The sequence below is a fragment of the Sciurus carolinensis genome, chromosome 9, assembly GCF_902686445.1.
Source record: "Sciurus carolinensis chromosome 9, mSciCar1.2, whole genome shotgun sequence".
Classification (NCBI taxonomy): Eukaryota; Metazoa; Chordata; class Mammalia; order Rodentia; family Sciuridae; genus Sciurus; species Sciurus carolinensis.
The window spans coordinates 20,267,428-20,282,210 of NC_062221.1; the positions used below are offsets into that span (position 1 = coordinate 20,267,428).

The window sequence follows — 14,783 nt, forward strand, 5'->3', positions numbered from 1 at the left end:
ACCTAGTAACTCCTATTTATCCTTCAGAGTCCACCTCAAAGGTTACTTTTCCAAGGAAACTTTCCCTAGTTTCCAAACTAAGTCTCTGTTTTAAGTATTCAAAGTAACCTGTACTTCTCCTCCCAGAATTTAACATACTTGTAATGAGGCTACTGCAATTACTCATATATACATCTGTCACCTTCTTTAGACTATAAGGTCTAGAAATGCTGAGACCACATTGTTGCTTTTACCACCATATTCCCAGACCTAACTTAGCATTCCGTTGGTTTAGAACAGTAGTTCTCAACTGGGAGTGAATTTGTCCCCTTCCCAGGCGACATTTAGCAATATCTGGAGGTATTTTAGATTATCACAACAGTGTATGGAGTACTACTGATATCTAGTTAAGTAAAGATCAGGAATGCTGCTAAGCATCCTATACTGTACAGGACAGCCCTCCACAACAGAGTTATATGGTCTAAAATGTCAATTGTACCACAGATGAGAATCCTGATTTATAGGAGAGGAATATTCAAGAGGGTGGTCAATTCTCCCAGAATTTGTGGGTTTGTTTTGTTTGGGGGTCTTGAGGGTATGTGTCCAGAAAAGCTTCAGTGTTGAAAGGTGGCAGGGGCCAGATAGATCACTGGGGAATGTCAGAACTAACAAGGAATCTCTGAAGAGTTTAAAAGAAAAGTTAGGATTTGAACAGTTACCCCCACCTAGTACCATGTACTCCAAAATTACCCATCTTCCTTATTCCCTTCTTCTTAACCAAACTTCCATTCTCTCAGTTGGTTTCAGCTAAATAAAAATTTAAGGCCAAATAAGTTCAGACCAAGATAGAGTCAAACAGTCCTTTCACTCTCCAGAATGTTAAGCTGAGTTTTAAAGTATGCAAATACTAACGAGTATAAATAAATCATTAACTGCTTAATGTTCAGGTTGTTAGTAAAGTTAATTTTGAGCTCAAAAGCAAATGTTGACCCTGGTAAAGACTTCTCTAAAGCTTTGTTTAAAAAAAACAAAAAAACAAAAAACAAAAAACTTTTTTGTTTTTCTGTCCTGGATTTATGAGTTTATACTTTTACAATATAAAAGTTGTACGAAATAGTCAACTTTTTTCCCCCCACAAGTACATCACGGTATAAGTTCTGCCAGAATGGATGAGAAAGTCATCTGGATACAAAAACTGATTAAATTGTGGGTGTAAATTAGAAATCTGTAGATTTTTTAAAAAAGCTTTCAGTAAAAGTCATGGAGACTACTGAAAGAAATCTAGATGTTTAATGATATCAAGAAGGGAAAAAAAAAAAAAAAACCTGTGTCTTACTACAACACAAGCCTGCTGCCTGCTGAGCTGAGCTAAGTTGGACGCCCATACTCTGACCTAGTATGGCAATTCTTAGGGTCTCGGTGCTGAGTGCTCTCTCTGTTTACAAGAAACTGAGGCCTGACACTAAGGAAGAACAAAGAAAAATGCCTGGCACCATAGATGCGGGGGATGTTTTGTACATAAATGAAGATTTGAGGAGGAATGCTTTTTCTGATTTTGAAAAGCACTACAAATCACTCTTTCTGCTTACGTGTTAAGAATTTATTTTGTTTTCAGACCACTTCCTAATAAGAAAATACCTTACAATTTACAAACGGCAATTTGTCTCCCCCTACATTTACTGACTATTCAGCGGGATAAAATTTCCTTAGGCTTTAACCAGAGTGGGAGGAATGGAAATAATGTGTGCACAAGAGAGTTCGGCTGCAACATCAACTCCAAGCCCGGCCAGCTGGTTTCCATTGAGGTCCCCCAGGAGAACGCCCCTCCAAGGCGGCGGAGGGTCACCGCGGCAGAGACCCACCGAGGCGCTCCGAGCGCGGCCGCGGAGCAATGCCGAGGTCCGCCCGGCCTCCGTTTACCTTTGTTTCAGGTACCCCAGTTCCGGGCCGGGCTGGGATCCCGCCCGCGGCTCCGAGCTGGTGACACATCCTTCTTTGGCCAAGTCGGGCCGAGGTTGGGCAGGGGGCGGGGAAGGAAAATAAAGCCTCAGCGCCTAACGACGTGACTCTCAGTTCTTCCAGAACGTTGGCATTTGCGTCTCTGCCAAGCTTTCCTGTTAACAAGTTCCCGAGGACTGTGCGGGCGAACTGGCCCCGGAGCCCCGAAAAGTGGGAGGCGCCGGCCTCTCGGCCTCCTCCTCCTCCGGCGCCCGGGCCAGGCTTTTTCCACACTCTCGGGCCCCGGCAAGTGCGCAGAGGTGCCCGCACTGCCCGGAGTCACCGCAACCACAGCCCGGTTCGCTCTGCTGTCCCTCCGGCCAGGCCGGTCCCCGCCCCCAGGCCCGGCCCCGCCCGCTCCGGCCTCCGCGCGCCGCCCCCCGGCTTCGCTACCCTTTGGGCCCGGCCGGGGGCGCCGAGGGCTGCAGGCCGCACGGCGGGCGTCCCCGCGCCTACCTCAGAACCCGCGGCTCCTCCTCCGGCGGCTGCCTCAGCTAGCGGGCGACACTCGCCGCCAGGGCACCCCGCGGCGCGGGCTCGGAGATGCAAACGCGGCGCGTGAGGAGCTGAGGCCCGAGTGCGCCCCGCCCAGCCACCCGCCGCCGCCTCCTCCCGCTCGACCCACCCTCCGCGGAGGGTTAGCGCCCCGCCCCGCCTTCCAGGCCCCGCCCCTCCAGGCTGGTGGGGGCTGGAAGGGGGCCGCGAGGGCCGCCGCTGTCGCAGCCGGAGCACGCCCCTGCATGGCGGCCTGGCCGAGACGCGAGTCTTAGTGTTACTATTATTTGACTGATGCGAGGCTCTTACTCAAATGTGTTACTACTACTATTGCCATTGTCATTTTTATTATGGTTGTTGTTATCGTCATTAGTTGTTTTGCCCTCCTCAGAGGCCGCTGGGCCCCTTTGAGGGCAGCCCTCGCCGCTGGTCAGACAATCCTCACATCTCAGGTGCTCGCGTTGGCCAGCACCTGTGCCACATTCGGCTCAGTCCAAGAAGTTATATGAATTTTGAAAGATATTTAAAAATAATTATTGTTAAATGTAACCCCAACACAGAAAGCTATATTAAACCAATGCACAACTGAATGAATTATTCTGACATAACCACTTTCCAATTTTTACACCACGTAAAGTGCTCTGGCTCAAAATAAAACCTCATCAAGAACCGGGAGGATTCAATCTGAGAGGGCTTTGCAAAATTGCCCGCCTAGTAACTGCCTCAAAAACTGAAAACCCACTGACCCACGATTGTGTCCTTTCCCATAATACATTTGTAAAATGGAAATTTCCCCAGAATTAGGAACCTCCAATCAAGTGTGCTTTGTGAAATTCTTAATTTAAAAGATAAATCAATAAATATATAAGTATACAAAAAAACAATAGGTCAATCAGGACACTGATTGGCATGATAAGGATAATGATTAATCCTAAGGAGGATTGCAAGGTATGTAAAGACTTAAAAGTAGCCAAGAATTAGGTGGGGCTGTGAGGATAGGTCCCAGTTATCCATCTATTCTTCTCACTCTGTCTCCAGCACCCAGAACAGCACCAGCCACACACTAGGTGCCATATATGTGTGTATGTGTGTGTGTGTGTGTGTGTGTGTGTGTGTGTGTATGCATACACATGTGTATGATGCCAGGAAAGAAGAATGTATATAAAATCGCCCAAAGCAGGCTTTACCTGCTGAACAATTGCACCCACAGTCGATTTTCCCAGTAGTTAAAATGATGTTGTCTGCAAGATTCCTGATGCCTCAGAAAGAAAAAATATGTATATATTTTCAACTTTTTAAAAACTGCTTTTCCATTTTAAAATCCCTTTCACATGCTTATGATATCTTACTTGAGACTGAAAGCAATCTTGTGAGAAAGGCAGGGCAAGACAGAAGAACCTTGCAAAGGTCAAGGTTGAGTTCATATGGGTAAGAAGAGGAAGTACACAGTACACTGTGAACCATAAAACAATTTCAATACTGCTGACCCTGCCAACCTGGATTCTTGGTTTGTCTTGACAGTTTTATTGCCGGAGTTTTTATATTAGGACTCCTTTGGCTCCTTTGCCATGCATTTATACACAATATAACTTGAATGTACAAAGGACACAAATCCTGCCTGGAAATTTGATTCAGTACAGTGGAGTCAGTCTCTCTCTTGAGTGCCTTGGTGATTTGGGGCTAGAAGGCTGCCAACTCACCACCATTTATTGAGCACCTAAGCTCTGTAGTTGGTTGTAGGAATACAAAGAATATAAAATAAATGAGACAACATCTTCACTCTCAAGGGTCTTATGTCAAAGTAAGGGAGAATTGAAAATACTTAATTTATTATGATGGTAGAGGAATAATCCTGAGCACAATTAATTATATTGGGGTAAGGAGAGAGATAGTAGGGTCCGTTTTCTCAGCAAAAAGAACATCTGAATATTTTTAATTAAGAAAAACATTTAATATGGAATAAAGATAAAATATTCATCAAAAATATTTAATATCAAATGCAAAAGTGAAAATAATAATTTATAATGAACTACTATGCACCTATTACTCTGCTTCAACAAGTATTATCCTGTGGCCAGTTTGTTCCATCTGTATCCTCATCACATTTTTTCCCTGGATTATTTTGTAACAAATCACAATAAGCACATTATTTCACTCACAAATATTTCCATATGCATCTCTCAATGATAAACTCTTTTAAAAAGATAGCACATCATTAAAAATCTTTTAGAATCAATAATTTCTTAATATCTAGGTAGTGTTCAAATTTTTCCATGTTTATATAATTTATTTCTTCGGACCCAAACAACTTCCTCACCCTGCATTTGACTAAAGCCTCTTAAACCTTTGTTTCTTTCCTTGCATTAAATATGTGAAAGAAATGGATACTTTGTCCTGTGGAGTTTCCCATAGTTTGCATTTTGCTGATTACATCCCTATGTTGTTGTTTAACATGTGCTCTACCCCCATATTTCCCATTATCTGATAGAACTAGAGGTTTGTTCAGACTTAGGAAAATACAGCCCATAATGGAAAGAAAAATCAACCTACTGGAAACAGACCCAGAATTGTCATAAATGTTACAATTTGTACACTAGTACATTAAAACATATATCTATATTCCAAATGTTCAAAAAATTCCCAAGAGACAGAAAAGATAAAACAAAAGACTTAAAGTGTACTTCTACAGATGAAGTCTTATAATACCTAAGATGAAAAATACATTAAGGTCCTGAGGATGTATGTAGCTCAGTGGTAGAGTGTTTGCATGGGCCCATGGGTTCAATCCCCAGCACCCCAAAAAGCAAAAACAAATCAAAACAAAAAATAAATAAATAAATTGAGTTAATGGCCAATTAAACATTGCTTAAGAAAAGATTAGTGAACTTCATGCTACATCAATAGAAATCATCTAAACATCACACATTCAGAAAAGAAAAGAGATTAAAAAAAGAAAAAAGAATATCAGTGAGATGTAGGAAAACTAGAAGTCGCCTGAGACACGAGAAAACGTAGAGGTGTGGGATCAAGAAATATTCGAAGAAATAATAGCAGAAGGTTTCCAGATTTTGTGAAATTATATCCAGTCATCCCTTGCTATCTGCTAAGGATCGGTTCAACAATCCATCCTTCCCCATATCAAGATCCACAGATGCTCAAGTTTCTCATATAAAACTGGAATAGTATTTGCATATAACCTTCAAACATCTTTTTGTATACTTTAATATCTAGATTAGTTATAATACTTAATAAAATGTATATATTATATAAATAGTTGTTTTACTGCATCGAGTAGGGAATAATGACAAGAAAAAATCTGTATATATTAGTGCAGATGCAATTCTTTTTCTGAATATTTTCTGCATTTGGTTGAATCCACTGATGCAGAAATTGCAGCTATGGAGGGCTGAGTGTACTTAGAGATCTAAGAAGCTCAATACACTTTCAGAAAATGAAAAGCATATCAGTGAGATATAAAACAAGTATAGTTTCCAGATTGGCAGATGATAGACTTAAAGTAAAACATATCAATGATCATATTAAATGTAAATGGATTAAACATGTCTGATTAAAAGACAAAGATCAGGTAAAAAAATCTAAGACACAACAATATGCTGCTGACAAGAAATGCACTTTAAATTCATAGATGAAGGTAGGTTAAAAGTGAAAGGATAGAAAAATATTTACTATTCTAAAAGAAGAAAGGTGGTCAAAAGAAAAGTAGATTTTATAGTAAAGAATATTATCAGATGTAAAGAAGCTTATTTCATAATTATAAAGGTGTCTATTAATCAAGAGGACGTAACAGTCTTAAATGTTTATGCCCTTAACAGTAGAGTTTTAAAATAAATGCAGCAAAAATAGGAGCAAGGAGAAATAGATCCATGATTATAGCTGTAGATTTCAATTCCATGCTTCTAGTAACAAGTAGATGGAAAGTCAGCAAAGATATGGAATATTTGATTAACACTATCGAGTTCACCTAACTGATGTTTGTAGGATGCTCCATCTAATAAAAGAATTCACATACTTTTCAAATGCTCATGGAACATTTACCAGGATAGATCAGATTTAATGACGTGAAACAAGCGATGAATTTAGAAGAATTCAAGTCATACTAAATATACTCTCAGACCACAATGGAATTGTATTAGAAACCAGTAACATGTCTAGAGTTTAGTATATCACCTTCTCCTTCTCCTAACTCCCAAACCTGCTCCTTTTTCAATGTTCCTTTCTCTTCTTAGGTGAAGTTCCCAATATCTACCCAGTCACTTAAGCCAGAAATTCTCGTTTTTCATTAAATTTTTTTATTGACACATAAAATTTGTACATAATTTTGGATACCATGTGATGTTTTGATACATGAATGCATTGTGTAATGTTCAAATCAGGGTAAGTATATCTGATTCCTCAAACATTTGTCATTTATTTCTCTTTTGCAGTACTGGGGATTGAATCCGCAGGCATTCTACCACTGAGCTATATCCCCAACCCTTTTTAATTTTTGAGACGGGGTTTCTCTAAATTGCCAAGGCTGGCCTTGAACTTAAATCTTCCTGCCCCCGCTTTCTGATTACAGATGTGTGCCACCATACTTGGCTTTATTATTTCTTTGTGGCAAATATATTTAAATTTTTCCCCTCTTATTTGATTTTTTTTTTTTTTTTTTTGATACTAGGGGATTGAACCCAGGGGCACTTAACCACTGAGTCAAATCCCCAGACTTTTTATTTTTCATTTTGAGACAGGGTCTTACTAAGCTGCTTAGGGCCTTCCTAAATTTCTGAGACTGGCCTCAAACTTGCAATCCTCCTGCCTCAGCCTCCTGAGTAAATGGGATTACAGGCATGCACTACCATACCCAGCTTCTTCAAATTTCTTTGAAACATATAATACATTATCATTATCTATAGTGGCCCTACTTTATTTCTTCTACTTAACTGTAACTTAGCATCCATTGACAAACTTCTCCCCAATCTCCCTTACCCCTACTCTTTCCAGCCTCTGGTGACCATTATTATGCTCCTGATATCTGAGAGATCAACTTTTTTAGATTCCACATACTGAGCAAGATTATGAGGGATTCATCTTTCCATATCTGACTTATTTCACGTAACATAATGTCTTCTGGTTCTATCCATTTGTCACAAAAGACAGAATTTCACCCTTTTTATGACTGAATAGTGTTTCACTCTGTGTGTGTGTGTGTGTGTGTGTGTGCGTGCACGTGCACACACATGCTATATTTTCTCTGTCCAGTTGATGAACGCTTTGGTTTGTTCCTAGCAAATAGTTCCTCCGCTATTGTGAATAGTGCTGTCATACACATGGGAGCAAAGATGTCTCTCCAACATACTGATTTCATTTCCTTTGGATACATACCCAGTAGTGGGATTACTGGATCATGTTGTAGTTCTATTTTTAGTTTTTTTGAGGAACCTTCATACTGTTTTCCATTCAGTATTTAAGCCAGAAATTCTTCATTCTTCCTGTTCCCTTGTCTCTATTGTGCAATAAATCTCCAAGTTCTGCTGAATTTTCTTTAAAATTGTTTCTCAAATTTGTTCCCTCTTCTCTCTCTCTATTGCTGTAGCTTCAATTCAGGTCATTACCATCTCTCTTTGTGCCCCAGCACCAGAATAATATTCTACTGAGTGACTATCCTGTAATATGTCTATACATTCTCCTGCTAACGAACATTTAGGTTGTTTCCAGTTTGAGGCTCTTACAAATAAGTCTGCTCTGAAGATTCATGTCCAGTCTTTGTATGGACATATGTTTTTGTTTCTACTGGGTATATATCTAATAATAGTTATACAGTGACTCTGTATTTAAAGTGCTAGATTTTCTTTGTTGAGATTTTTTGTGTGTGAGAGCCTGGTTTGGGAGAATTTGGCCTTCCATCATTTAATCATTTTTTTTTAATGTATGAGGCAGCACAGAAAGATCAAACAAAACCCAAAACACTTAGAAATATTTTTGCCTAATTAATGTCAAATTTATTTAAGATATCTATTTTATTAGGCTTTTTTTTTTTTTTTTTTTTCTGGTACTGAGGACTGAATTCAGGGGTACTTACCACAGAAGCACCTCCCAAGCCCTTTTTTGTATTTTATTTAAAGACAGGGACTCACTGAGTTGCTTAGGGCCTCGCTCAGTTCCTGAGGCTTGCTATGAACTCACAATCCTCCTGCCTCAGCCTCCTGAGCCGCTGGGATTACAGGCATGCACCACTGCATCTGGCTTTATTAGGCTTTTAAGCTTAAATTTAAATCTTGTAATGTTATCTACAAAGGATTCTAACTTAAAGTGAACTTGTAAGTATGATGAATTCTATAAACATTTATTCATTAACTTGATGAAACTCTTAAAGTTTCAAACTGTAACTACAAATGTAATGTATCTTATCCTCAAAAGCTTTTTAAATATTCCACAGGCAAACTCACACATCTAATAAACCAATATTCCTAACTGCTTAAACTCTATTTACAAACCTAATAAGTCAAACGTTGTAGATTTAGTACCTCAGATTCTCTGAAAATTCAAATGCAGTTTATAATCAGTTCAACTTTTACATATCTCATATTTAAATCCCTAATCTATCATCAATTAAGTTCATTTAAACATTTCAAGTTAAAAATCACAAGTCTAAATCCAACATTTCAAATACCCCATCTGTCAAAGAAAACATACCCAATTGCCAAGATGATTAAAAAAATAACTTATTCTTGAACTCAACACAAAAAGTATTAAAGTTAAGGTTTGAGTCACTTCTTCACTGTTGCTCAGTGTCTGCTTAAGTTTGTCTTATAGAAAAACTCAGCTAAAGTGGAGGATAATAAATAATATTTCACACATAGTTTAACATTTTCAAAGGATTAGGATATATAAATGTTCATCCATTTGCCAACCATGCCCTTTCTTTCAGAGTGAATCTGTTCATTAGAATCCCAAGATATCTTTGTAGCATAAACCATTCTGAGGATATGTCCTCTACAATTTTCAGTTTGGATTATGTTGAAGCCACTGCAAAGCAGTATAAATGTAGATTGATTTTAGTGTTTTTTTATTTTTATTTTTTTTTTGCTTTTCCTTGCAATTTTTCATAGCTGTTTCATGCATTTCGTTTTTTTTTTTTCTTTTTTTCTTTTTTCGCGTTGCTGGAGATAGAACTCGGGGCCCAATGGCATGCTAGGCAAGCACCGTGCCACTGAGCTACACTATCATCCCCCCAATTTTATTTGTTGATTGGTTGATCAACATAATATTTGTACATCTTTATGAGACACAGTGTGATAATTCAATACATGTATACAATGTGTAATGATCATATCATGGATACAAGTGCTTTTTTTTTCCAAGCATTAATCAGTTCTACACATTGGGAACTTTTGTACTCTTCTTATTTTGAACTGTATCATAGATTGTTGTAAACTGTTGTTACCCTGTAGTACAACAGATGACCAGAACTAATTTCTTCTATTGTCTACTTTGTTTATTTTTTTGTGGGTTTTTTTTTTTTTTTTTTTTTTTTTTGGTGTTTTGCTAAAAAAAATTCATACCCATAAATCCATGCTGAGATAAAAAGATTGAATTTCCAGGTATAGTAGCACACACTTGTACTCCCAGCTATCAGGAGGCTGGAGCAATAGGATTATTTGAGTCCAGGAGTTAAAGGCCAACTTGGGCAAAATAGTCAGACCCTGTCCAGGAGAAAAAAAAAGAAAAAAGAAAAAATTGAATACTAAATATACGAGTATATGACAGAAGCTAAATAAATCTGTCCCATGCAGAAGAATTACAAATAATTTACACAGATACCTCTCCCTCAAGGAGGGAAGCAACTCCCCCCTCCATAGGTATGGGCTGCCCATAGTGATTTCCTTCCAAAGAGAACAGTCTGGAAAGGGCAGAAAAGCAGCTTTACAATGGAGAGAACTGACAAACACTACCTCTGCCAGGTGAATGGAGTCAACAACTACAGTCATAAATTACACTGATAGTATGCACTCTTGATTGGATGTGATAAAAATGGTACCTTACTCTGTCATCTTCCTTCCAATGACCCATCACCCAGGTCTCATCATGAGAAAAACAACAGACAAATAAATTCCTGTTGTGGTGAATCCTACAAAATTATGACGGGTACTCCTGAAAGTTGTCAAGGTAAAACAAAACAAAACAAAACAAAAACAAACCAAATCCCATCTCCCCAAACCAAGGAAAGTCTAAGCAGCCCAACACCAGCCTAAGGAGACAGGACAACTAAAGAAATTCACTATGCACTTTAGTTAATAATTATATTTCAGTATTTGTTCTTTAATTATAATGAATACATCATATTAATGTAAGATGTTGATAATAATGGAAACTGGGTGCAAAGTATATGGGAACTCTAGTATCTGCTTAATTTTTCTTTTCACTATTTTTTTTTTTTTAATAGTGCTGGGTAAGATCCCAGGGTCTCACACATGCCAGGCAAGCATTCTTCCACTGAGCTACATCCCCTGCCCCTTAATTTTTCTACAAATCAAAATCTATTCTAAAAAAATTCAATTCTATTTAAAAAAAAATAAACCAGTTGGACACATTTGTATGGCTCTATTTCTGGGTTCTCTATTCCGTTCCATTGATGTATGCAGAGCCCTCTGCCCATACAACACTGTCTTGATTCCTGTCTAGTATGGTCAGAGGGATAGCAATCTAGTAGGTGTTAATATTGGGGGAGTTTTGAAAAATGCCAGTGTACTAGAGAAGTCCAGTGACTGTAAGTACTCAGCATGCCTTGGGGCCAGTTGATATGTTTTACAGAAGGAATGAAAATTGTTAGTTAATGTAATAATTTGGTTAAGTAAAAGTTGGTTATGAAATTTTCTTTCTTTTCTTCTTTTTTTTTTTGGTAATGGGGATTGAACCCAGGAGCCCTTTATCTTTTTTTTTTTTTTTTTTTAATTTCCAGGTAAGTTCTCCCTAAGTTACCCAATCTGGCTTCAAATTTGGGATCCTCTTGCCTCAGGTTCTTGAGTCACTGGGATTACAGGCATGTACCACCACACCAAGCTAAAAATTTCTATTGTTTTTATTTCTGAGTTCCTTCCTTGGGTTGAAGGGACACATACACATCTGAATTAACAGCAATTACTTGGAGAAGATGTCAAATTACTGTATATTTATGGATGTGGATTATCTATTGGCTGGAGTTTAGGAGATTGGATACTGGATCCAGGTTCACCTTCCAGAATTATTCCTCTTGAATCCTTTGACAAACTAGGTCTCTTCTTATACAGCTAGACTTGTCCCAAGGAAATCCTCAAGCCCCTGCTCTTCAGCTGGAATTGAACTTGCTTCATAACATAGTGAATTATATAGTTTCTAGGCATAACTAAAGTTATATGTTTGTTCCCTTCTACCTCTTCCTCCGAACCTCTTTCATGGACATTTTGGGATTGGGTTGATGGGATTTGCAACCCCCCACTCCCAACTAGTCTACAACTTCCTAACAAAAGGGTTCTTAACCTCTGTAATGAGATAAGGAAATAATAGGAATTGCTATAGTTGTGTGTTATGTAGTAACAACAAGCTGTATTTGGTATTTGCCTGGACTTGTAAAACTAAAATAAAGGCGCCTGGTGACAAACTTGCTGTGTGGCAGGATGACACTCCTGAACAATGCCAATAGGAATCTTGATCTATGATTTGAGTGGTGGCTCCTAGTCTGGGCGTGTTCTGGTCTTTATCAATGAAGACCAGAGCATGACTGGGTTGAAAATCACTACTTAAAACCCTGGACTTCTGGAGCAAACTGTCAGCAGCACCATGACCAGAGTACTCCACATTGCTGTCTCTTGACTGGCCTGGCTGCTGTCCACTCCATCACTGATTGCTGATCGACCACTGTCACCGAGGTCAGAGAACTGACGACCTCTCCCGCAGTGACGACTGCCACCCTGCCTCCGGTTTATGGGACACCTGAGGACATCCAAAGACATCCAAAGACATCCGAGGAGCTGAGAGAGGCTATGGTTGAGAAGAATCCCCTCGGTCTTGCTGACTGACTTCTTGGCTAAGAGACGTTGCATTGAGTAAGTCCATGGGGATTGGACTCCAGGCGAACAAGGGAGTGAATCTTCAATGTATTTGTGACTTGCTATTATTAGGAATGTTAAGTTGAGTGTGCACTGCATGAATAAAATCCATTTGTTGGAACCAAACTTGATTCCTCTCTTACTCACTGCTCTCAACAACCTCACCTCCCACAGACCTCTTTGGCAGTCTGGTGAAGTCTATGGATCCCTTTTAAAAATAGTGTTCTAAAAACTATTTTATAAAATGCAGAGGAACACAAAGGAAACCAATTATTGAAATATTTACCAAAATATTAAAACAAATGTGTAGTGTATTTATATGTTTCTTTATTATCAGCTTAATCAAGATCTAGTGATAGATTTAATTACTACCATAATTTCAAAGTAATGAACAAAAATATTTCAAGACATTTGCAATGCCATAAAATTGACTGAATGTGTGAATTCTATTGGTGACAGTCATTAATACTACTCATACGGCTGTGATTTATTGCCCACATTAATAAATGAAGGAAATGCTAGATTTTTTTAGTAACAGGTTAGTAAAAATAAAGATGTAATTTTATTTTTCCATATGAGTTCTTGGCTTAATGGAATGTCATTTGGGTTCTGTGAGATCCTGCATCCTTTTCATGTTTTAATTTTTGATTAGTCTTGTTATGGTTTAGATATGAGGTGTCCCCAAAAGCTCACATGTGAGACAATGCAAGAAGGTTCAGAGGAGAAATGATTGGGTGTGAGAGTCTTAACCCAACCAGTGAATTAATCCCCTGATAGGGATTAACCAAGTGGTAACAGGAATTTGGGGTAGTGTATTTGTATCTGGTCAGTGGAGTCTCTTTCTGCTTGCTGATGATCTGAGCTGCTTTCCTCTGCCAACTCTCCACCATGATGTTCAGCCTTGAACCCCAAGGAATGGAGCCTGCCTTCTATGGAGTAAGACCTCTGAACCTGTGAGCCCTCAAGTCAACTTTTCCTCCACTACAGTTAATGCTGGTTGGATCCTTTAGTCACGGTAGCAAAATAGCTGACTAAAACAAGTCTGACCCACTACCATTATCCCAGGAGCAGGCTTTAGGGAACTGGGGGGATTGAGGGGCATTGACAGACCTCAATGCCTCCCACTGTGCCCTCTGTGCTTCTCTTCCTTCCACACTAAATGCTTTGCCTTCCCAGCCTCAGCCTGCTATTACAGGTCATTCCCATGAAAACCCGCCCTAGTCACAGAGGGCTTAGCCCTAGTCACAGAGGGCTTAGACTCTGTACCCGTTTCCCTCTGTGCTTTGTTGGTTTACCTGCAAGACCCATGCCTTGCTAGTTGTCTGGTCCTCCTTAGGATCCTGAAGCTTGTCATGTTGGAAAAGTGTTTGCTTAAACACCATGAATCCAGGCAGCCCATTTGGAATGTAAGAACTCCATTTGTTTTCTAGTTCCAACTTCCACAGATCCTAGAAGGCAAAATAGAACCACACATTTAATGCTGAATTTGAAGACTTTGCTATGGAAGAGAAACATTCAAGGATATAAGCAATATATTATTGGTACTATGAAGCTAAACAATGAAGGCGATTATTTTATTCAAATGGGGACAACTATTGAGCTTCTGTACATTCTTCTCCCTTCATTTCCATGCCTGGAAACAGGCAGTACAGTGGAACTCTTGGTGGTGAGAAAGAGCTGTGTTTTCTGCCTTCAGCAATGCTGCTGGCTTCATAGTGCTTTGCTTGTTGTGGGACTCTTGTTGATTTCTACCCTCGAGGTCAAGGGCAGAGATGTTCCAGTTTCCTTGACGAAGTCCCAGGGGCCTGGGAGGGACTGGACTCTGGCCAGGGCCATTTATTCTCCAAGAAATTAGAAACCAGAGGAGTATTGCTCTGTTTATTCACAAGGAGTAAGAAATAAACCAGCATGTGAGTGGGCAAGGAAGTTTATCTCAATCTAGACAAACATTTATCTTTATAGGTGTAGGGAGGTGATAAAAATGAAGGGCAGGAAAGGAGAAATGCTTGGTAGTGAAGAGAGAGGGTAGGGGGCGAAGGTCGTTTTTACATGGAGTTAAGGTTCTTCAACCTTATTTTCTTTCACAGTTTTTTTTTTTTTAATTAAGACCTTTTAGAAAATATATAGTATATAGAAAAGTATAGTTAATTATATGATAAACAGATATATACTCACCACTCAGATGGGACATGCTTTATAGATCCTAAGGGGAGATGTCCTGTA

At 39.2% G+C, this 14,783-nt stretch overlaps 1 protein-coding gene across 3 annotated transcripts in view; it reads right to left on the reverse strand.

Moving 5' to 3' along the window:
- Nucleotides 1-2,565, reverse strand: part of Ppp2r3a (protein phosphatase 2 regulatory subunit B''alpha) — a 164,568-nt gene extending 162,003 nt beyond the window's left edge. Inside the window, exon 1 of one of the 3 annotated variants that reach the window (XM_047564958.1) lies at nt 2,434-2,565. The gene's annotated coding sequence lies outside the window, so the exon portion shown is untranslated. Of the gene's footprint in view, nt 1-1,899; nt 2,298-2,433 lie in introns of those variants that run through there. The other 2 variants (XM_047564957.1, XM_047564959.1) reach the window with 2 other exon arrangements.
- Nucleotides 2,566-14,783: the final 12,218 nt, after the last annotated feature.